A 7,353-nucleotide genomic window follows, 5' to 3' on the forward strand; every position below is an offset into this window, starting at 1 on the left:
CGAACGTGTCATACTAGATGAATAAAATTAGGATTTGATTTTATAGCTACATTTAGCGTTGAATGTGATAATGCTAGCAATAAATAAAGATAAAAACACGAGCACGACTTTAACACACACAAGTATTTAAAACATGAGAGTAAAATATGACATTTAAATAAATTGCATCCGAATCATATAATATAAGATAAAAGAGGAAGTACAAAGATATTTAGGATCGCAAAGTTACGAGGCAATACGACGATTAATCAAGTTTTTACCGAGAAAGAATTACAAATTGGTCAAAGAAGATTTGTAGATAAAGGACAAAGCGAGGAATTTGAAATATTGCGTAGCGTTTAATTCCGTCATGGAAATGATTTATATTAGTGGCAATGCTGTATCGCGCGTACGTAACGTAGTGATTCTCTTTAAACGTTATTCTAATCGATATCTGGCAAGCTTATTCTGTAACCTTTAAATACATGCATTACAGGATTCGCAGTTATATAAAAAAAAACACAGAGTTACGCAATAGTTTCAGTGCATGCGTCAAAAAGTTATGAAATATGTGCGCAAGATACCGTCCCATCCGTTGACAATCGCAAAACGATACGAATATCCGTTAAGAAACGTCGATAAGATCATGTTCGGAGGTGGCACTCCCTTCACAGAGAGAAGTAAATCGGAGTGAGATGAATTGAGCGAACATGGGAGGTGGGCGAACGATTCTCACTCCGCGATAAATTTATCTAGCCGTCAGCAATTTCGACCAGGAAATCTTGCGATTTGAGATAGTCCGCAGAAAGATCGTCGAATTCTCGTTTGACTGCCGCGAAAGTAAACTTCTCTGACTGATATCGTTTACTAATTTCGGATTTATTCACGATTCTCTGGCGGATTCGCCTGTAAAATGCGATGTTTGCACATGATGCGGTAGAGCATCCATATTTGCGTATTCTTTATCTCATATATTTGCGATTTTAATACTTGCATTTATTTTGCATATTTGCAAATTTAAAATTCGTAAACGAGTTAATAAAAATAATAAAACAATAAATAAAAAAAATTTTTGATAATCTCATATAAATGTAATTCTAAATAAATTAGAGATATATAATTGTTTTCTATTTAAAATATAAAGAAAAATAGATATTATATATATATTATGTATTTCTTAATTTTTCTATTTAATGTTCTTTCCTACATTCCCAATTTTAATATGTGTGGTTATTTTTTGCAAAAGGTAACCCTGCCTTGCAAATATGGAGCTTTTACTGTATTACCGTTTTATGCACTCAATTTAGTTAAGTGCGAATTCTATGATCTAAAATAGAGTCTCAAATAGAAATACACATATCTTTCATCATATGAAAGAACATAAAAAGTATGCGCATATCAATTCGCTTAAGTCGTAATCTTGTCAAGTAAAATATCTTCTCGAGGCTGGTTTGATCGCGTAGAGCACTTCGCGGATCATTCGCAACGTCGAGAATCGAACGGCGAGCATGTCGACCTACATGCATCGCGCTGCTCACTTCGACAATGTCACGAATGCAATCTGCCTATTGGCAACAACAATGTACCACTACTATGGATGTATCTAACAATGCGCCGAAACATACACGAGCGGCCTGTAAACGGAGTAAATACATCCTGCAGGTGGCGAGTAAGAGGATGTCGTAAGTGCACGCACGTTGCACGCACTGCGTTCTCGCCTCGTAAACATGGTATCTCGATCCGTTTTGGTCACGCCCGCAACACGGGCAGCATGTCGCAACTGATAGTGTAAGCTACCCCGACAAGCAGAACTGAAAGCATTCAATCTCTTTGATTACATTGTGTGTCGTACACGTTCGGATATTGCCTCATAATATTTTAAGGTCCATTTCTGAAAAGAGGCTTAGAGATACCGCGATCTTTACTAACGTTGCAAATTGAATATATTGTCAGTTATTAAAATAAAACGGTTAATGATAATAATCAGACACATTTTTAATACATATTAAAAATTGCAATTATGTATAATTCAGTTTTACAGTATTTCTGTTACAAGAAATTTTTAATTTTGGAAATGCTGAAATATGTTTGATACATATTGATATTTTCTTATCCACGATTCGCCAATCTTCATTCGCGCATTTGTCATAGAATTTTACGAGAAGCGATATAAGCATATAGAACTAATTCTAAACGTAAGTTGCCCTGAAAGTTTCAACAACGCGTAAAACTGCGAACGTGAAACATTATTTTATATGCCGATTTTATACAATTGATGCAATAACTCACTCGAAAAGACGAGCAAATCGCGTTTGCCATCTCGTCCAAAATTTTGCATAAAATATCATAGTTTCATAGAACAGTTGACCTATACCTAAATTGTTACACTACATAATATTATTTTATGAATATCAGTGATTATTCATATGTAATGAATCGTAATGGAGCAAACTTAAAATGGATAGAATCAGACAATCCTTTGAAATTTCTTATTTACATGTTCCAGCACTTCTTCCGCTATTAGCAAAAGCCTTAATATCCTTGAGTTTGAAATATACATGCTTATAAAGCTTGAATTACACTACCGAAGGAAATTCCTTCAAGATGCGAGATAGAAGACATAGCAAGTTTAAATACGTTTTGACGGAGAAATAGAACAATAAGAAAGAAAGAGCCATGCGCGAGAAACATGAGATATAATTGCTTCATTTGCTATAACTATTCTAGAGATGGATGTATATACAAATTCGTGAACATTTCGAACGTACACGGTTTAACGTTTATGTCGCTAACGCTTTTGGTGTCGAGAAGAATTCGAGGATAGAAACAGAATTTAGGAGCGAAACAATGAATACAACCGTGAAGAGAACCTCTTTCTACGCGTTGCACGTTCGTCCACTTGTTTGCAGCTTTATCGATCTCTCTCTTTTCGACATGAAGAGTCGATAGCATGCGCTTTCGAGCTCTCCCGACCTTTCATCGGTGTAAAGAGAGAAGTGCGCGAGGGATCTGCTATTCAGCTAGTACAGTGCAGTACGGATTTACATAAATTATTTACCAACATAAATCCGAGTACTGGGGATAATCTCTTTTCTCGCGCAGCGAGTATCGAATATAAAAAAGAAATATCTGAACTATCGATGACAAACATTCCACGAGCATCCATAGTGTGTTTCTCATCCCCTATTTAATATTAAAAAACGAAATTTGCGTATGTGTGTAGCTTGTCTCTTGTATAAATGAAAGATTTGCTTTTCAAATCACAACGGACATACATGCATGTCCAACACAATTTCAAACAGTTATATTTTGAAGTTTGCACTTTATTTTTAGAATTTCACTATAATTGACACAGACAAATCTGGCCTTTTATTAAAGAATTTTACAACTTTTACGTATTCACTTACTTATATCGCATTACGTATTAAGTCTACTTTAAACAATCTATAATTTGTGGTTAAATTTAAAACAATTCTATTTATAATTGTATATTCCATACAATAAAGAAAATATTTAAAGAAGTAAAAAAAATACACACATATATATATTAGAAAATGCAACATACAAAATCACAAGTAAAACTGTCTTGAATTCTGTCGCAAATTATAGATTATTTAAAACAATTATTTAGAACTTCAGTATCAAATTTTTATGTTCACGTTTTTTATTGTTACATATATTCACGTTTCCGTTATTGAAATCTAACTTTCTGACAGGCAGTATTCTATGTTATATATTGCAGTTATATTAAACTGTCAGTTATATTATCTTTTATTTTTTTACAATATCCGATTACCTTTAGAGAGGATTTAATCTCAGGACAGAATAAATCTCCCTATCTATCTGTCCATCAGTCTTTCGTTTCACCTATCTTTCTCTTTCCGATGAAAGAGTTGAAGCTTTCCTTGCTCGTCGACAGATTTTTCATTTTTGGTTACGGACAATGCAGACTATAGATTGTGGAAGGCATATATTCAATATGTTCTTATTTGTCGATATGCAACAGAAATCGTATATCGAGGACACGGCTCAGGTTATTGACGGGAGAAATTATATGGTGCTCGCGTATTGTCGACCATACCAGAGATGCGGAGATTTTATCGTAATGCATTTTCGTAACCATAGCTCTCGGTTTAAAGAAAAGTGGTTGGGCGAAAAGAAGATGCGTTTGCCTAAGCTACATTTCACGAAAAGAAGTAAAACCGTCGAATATTTTTATTTAAAGATATATCTACGATTGAAAAATAAACTGATGTCAAAAAAATTATTTTAATGCATTGCTATTGATTGTCACATATCGTATTAATATGTGCACTACTAAAAAATTAATGATATCAATATGAATAGAGATTGATTAATTAATAGATTAATATTCCCCACATCTAAAAAATCACGATTTTCATTTTCTAACATTTTAAATAGTTGAATATTTTTGCGAAATACAAAAAATGCAAGAAGCGGAGTTAAAACATATTTATTAGCATTTTATATGTATATTCGACTTAATTATTCTCACTTTGGGATACAAATATAGAGAATTATTAATTACTATATTTACGTTAATTGGTGGAACGAACGAGCGCTTTGATCTATCACTCTTAGAGAGAATTTCAATATTTAATATTTTGAAGATTGCTTGTATTCCCCAGAGAAAAACCATCATTTAGTATTTTAAAGATTACTGCTACTAGAAGCGAAAAACGTGAATAATTCGTATCTGTTGCAAAATTTCGCGTAAAGCAGATATTTCCCTCACGGTATTCCCTCGACGAAGCACTTCAGAGCCATGAAATTCCACGACGTTGTCATAACATTCATCTCTAGTGCGAACGTGACGACTCCCGAATGCACGATTTATCGCTGCAACATTCATGCAAGGCACAGTTCATAGCGCGCGAAACGCCATGTATCGTCGCATTAAAGCTCCCGATCCGTCATTGCAGCCATGATACTGCTTTATGACACATATATCAGAAGCGAGAAATCATACACATAATTCTTTCTTGCATTATTCGTACGTCAATATAAATAAATCCTCGCAACTCAAGTTTGAAAAAAATCAACGACAATGGAAACAAAAATTTAAAAAATAAGCTAGCTTTTTTATAAAAATATTAAAATTAAAAAAGAAATTGCGAAACATATATTACGGACGAATACATTTTCTCTCTCTCTCTCTCTCTTTCTCTCTCTAATAATTAATTGTATTCGATATTTCACTTCCTCATCACACATGCGATAAGTCAACATTCACATTCTGCTTCGCAACAAAAAATATCTTTAACGCAAGATATGTACGTCATAATAAAATATAACTGCAGCGACGGATCAGGAGTCTCGAATTCAGCTTCGGTTACGTAATCGCAGGACAGATTAAAAGATACACTTGCCGAATAACGGGTGCTGGGCAAACAGGTGGCGAGGACCGCACGATCGGCACACGATCGCTCAAATTAATGGCAATGCCTGGCCAATTTTGCCGCGATACCAGTCGTGAATCAAAGCCCGTTGGGAGCACTTTAGCGTCTGTCCGTATCCAAGTCCCACCACGTAGGTATGCCGCGCATACATATATAGGCTCGCTTAGACGATAGGTAATGTATACACCGTGCGACGCCCGGCAATCCGCTGAATAATTATCTCAATTCAATAGGTAATCATGCTACTTCCCGCGCGCGGTGACCTCGAATCGGTCGGCTGACCTCCCATTAGAGACATAATCTCGTTTAAACCGCTCCTAAATATAGATATTCGGCGACAAGCGTATTCTGGCAGCTAACTATATGCTCACGAATCTGATCGGATTTCTTTGAATGATATTGCGAATATGAATCGAGAGCATGTAGTTTGACGTGACCCAATGGTTCGAAATTCGACATATGAATATGTATTGATTAATTATTATAATACAAGAATGCGACAATGGTTTGAAACAAATACTTGATGCAAATCTACATTATATAAAATCTACATTATAAAACTTTGTGTTAGAAAAGATGCAAACCTTATTTTTTTATTTTATGATTATTTTGGCAACTGTTCAATATTTATAGCATTGCATTCTAAGCAAGGGAGAGAGTGAGAATGTATGCGCAAATTTCTTTTAATTAAATCATATAACCTTTTGAATCTTTTTATTCTTCTCTCTCCAAACTTTATTCTTTTAATATCCTAGATTTGCATCATTCTACTGCTAAGAAGAGAACATTAATAATATTATCGTTTAATATTGGCGATCTAGAAACTATATGAAAAATGCACTCAATATGTGTCAAAGTACATTCAAGTACAATCCAAACCTGCACACATTCTCATGCAAAATAGAGGAAGCAAGAGAGAATATATTTATTGAAAGAATTGCGAATCAATGCCACGTCTCTATTTGCATCGTAAATTTGATCAATTGTTCGCGTTGTTCATTATAAGTTATCCTCTTAGCGATGTAATTAGATGTCATGTCGGATTATTAAGAATGGCATTTTATTAATCGTAATGACATTATATTAAAGTGTCAAAAACAATGATTGCTAATCGAGCCCATTTAATCACGTCATGACAGCATTCTTGATGTTCCATTTATTGAAATGATTTTGAAATATTCCCCAAAATGTTTGATCGAGAAAGCCTATTAATCTCACTTTAATAATGAGTATATATACATATATATCAGGTCTACCGGAAAGTTCTGTCCGTTTTTGGAATAAAACAAAATACAAATTTTTATTACCGTCAATAAACTTTATTAAATAATGTAATTGCCATTATTCGGAGAAGTATTGTCAGCAACTGGATAATTTAAATACAGCAGTCGAAGAAAAGAGGCCGGCGATGTTCAATAGGAAGAACATCATACTGCATCATGATAATGCTAGGCCACATGCTGCTTTGGGGACTCGTCAAAAAATTGCAGAACTAGGCTGGGAAATTCTGTCGCATCCACCATATTCCTCGGACTTAGCACCCTCCGACTATCATTTGTTTTTGTCCTTACAAAATTTTTTGAGGGGCAAGAAATTCAAAAATGAAGAAGATATCAAATAAGCATTGGTTCAATTTTTCGCATCAAAAGATAAAACATTTTTCGAAAATGGGATATACAAATTGCCCTCACGCTGGCAAGAAATCATTAATAATAATTGCAATTACATTATTTAATAAAGTTTATTGACGGTAATAAAAATTTGTATTTTGTTTTATTCCAAAAACGGACAGAACTTTCCGGTAAACCTAATATATCTATGCGCACGTCGCTTCGTCCGAATTTCCTTCTCGATGATTAGCATTGGATTCTGGCATTCTGTTTACAAACGAGCACGACGTAACGTGTCATTGATCTTTCACTGATGTCTCTATCTCTATATTCCTATTATTTGT

This window comes from Formica exsecta, unplaced genomic scaffold (genome assembly GCF_003651465.1).
Source record: "Formica exsecta isolate Colony F162 unplaced genomic scaffold, ASM365146v1 scaffold93, whole genome shotgun sequence".
NCBI classification, from domain to species: Eukaryota; Metazoa; Arthropoda; class Insecta; order Hymenoptera; family Formicidae; genus Formica; species Formica exsecta.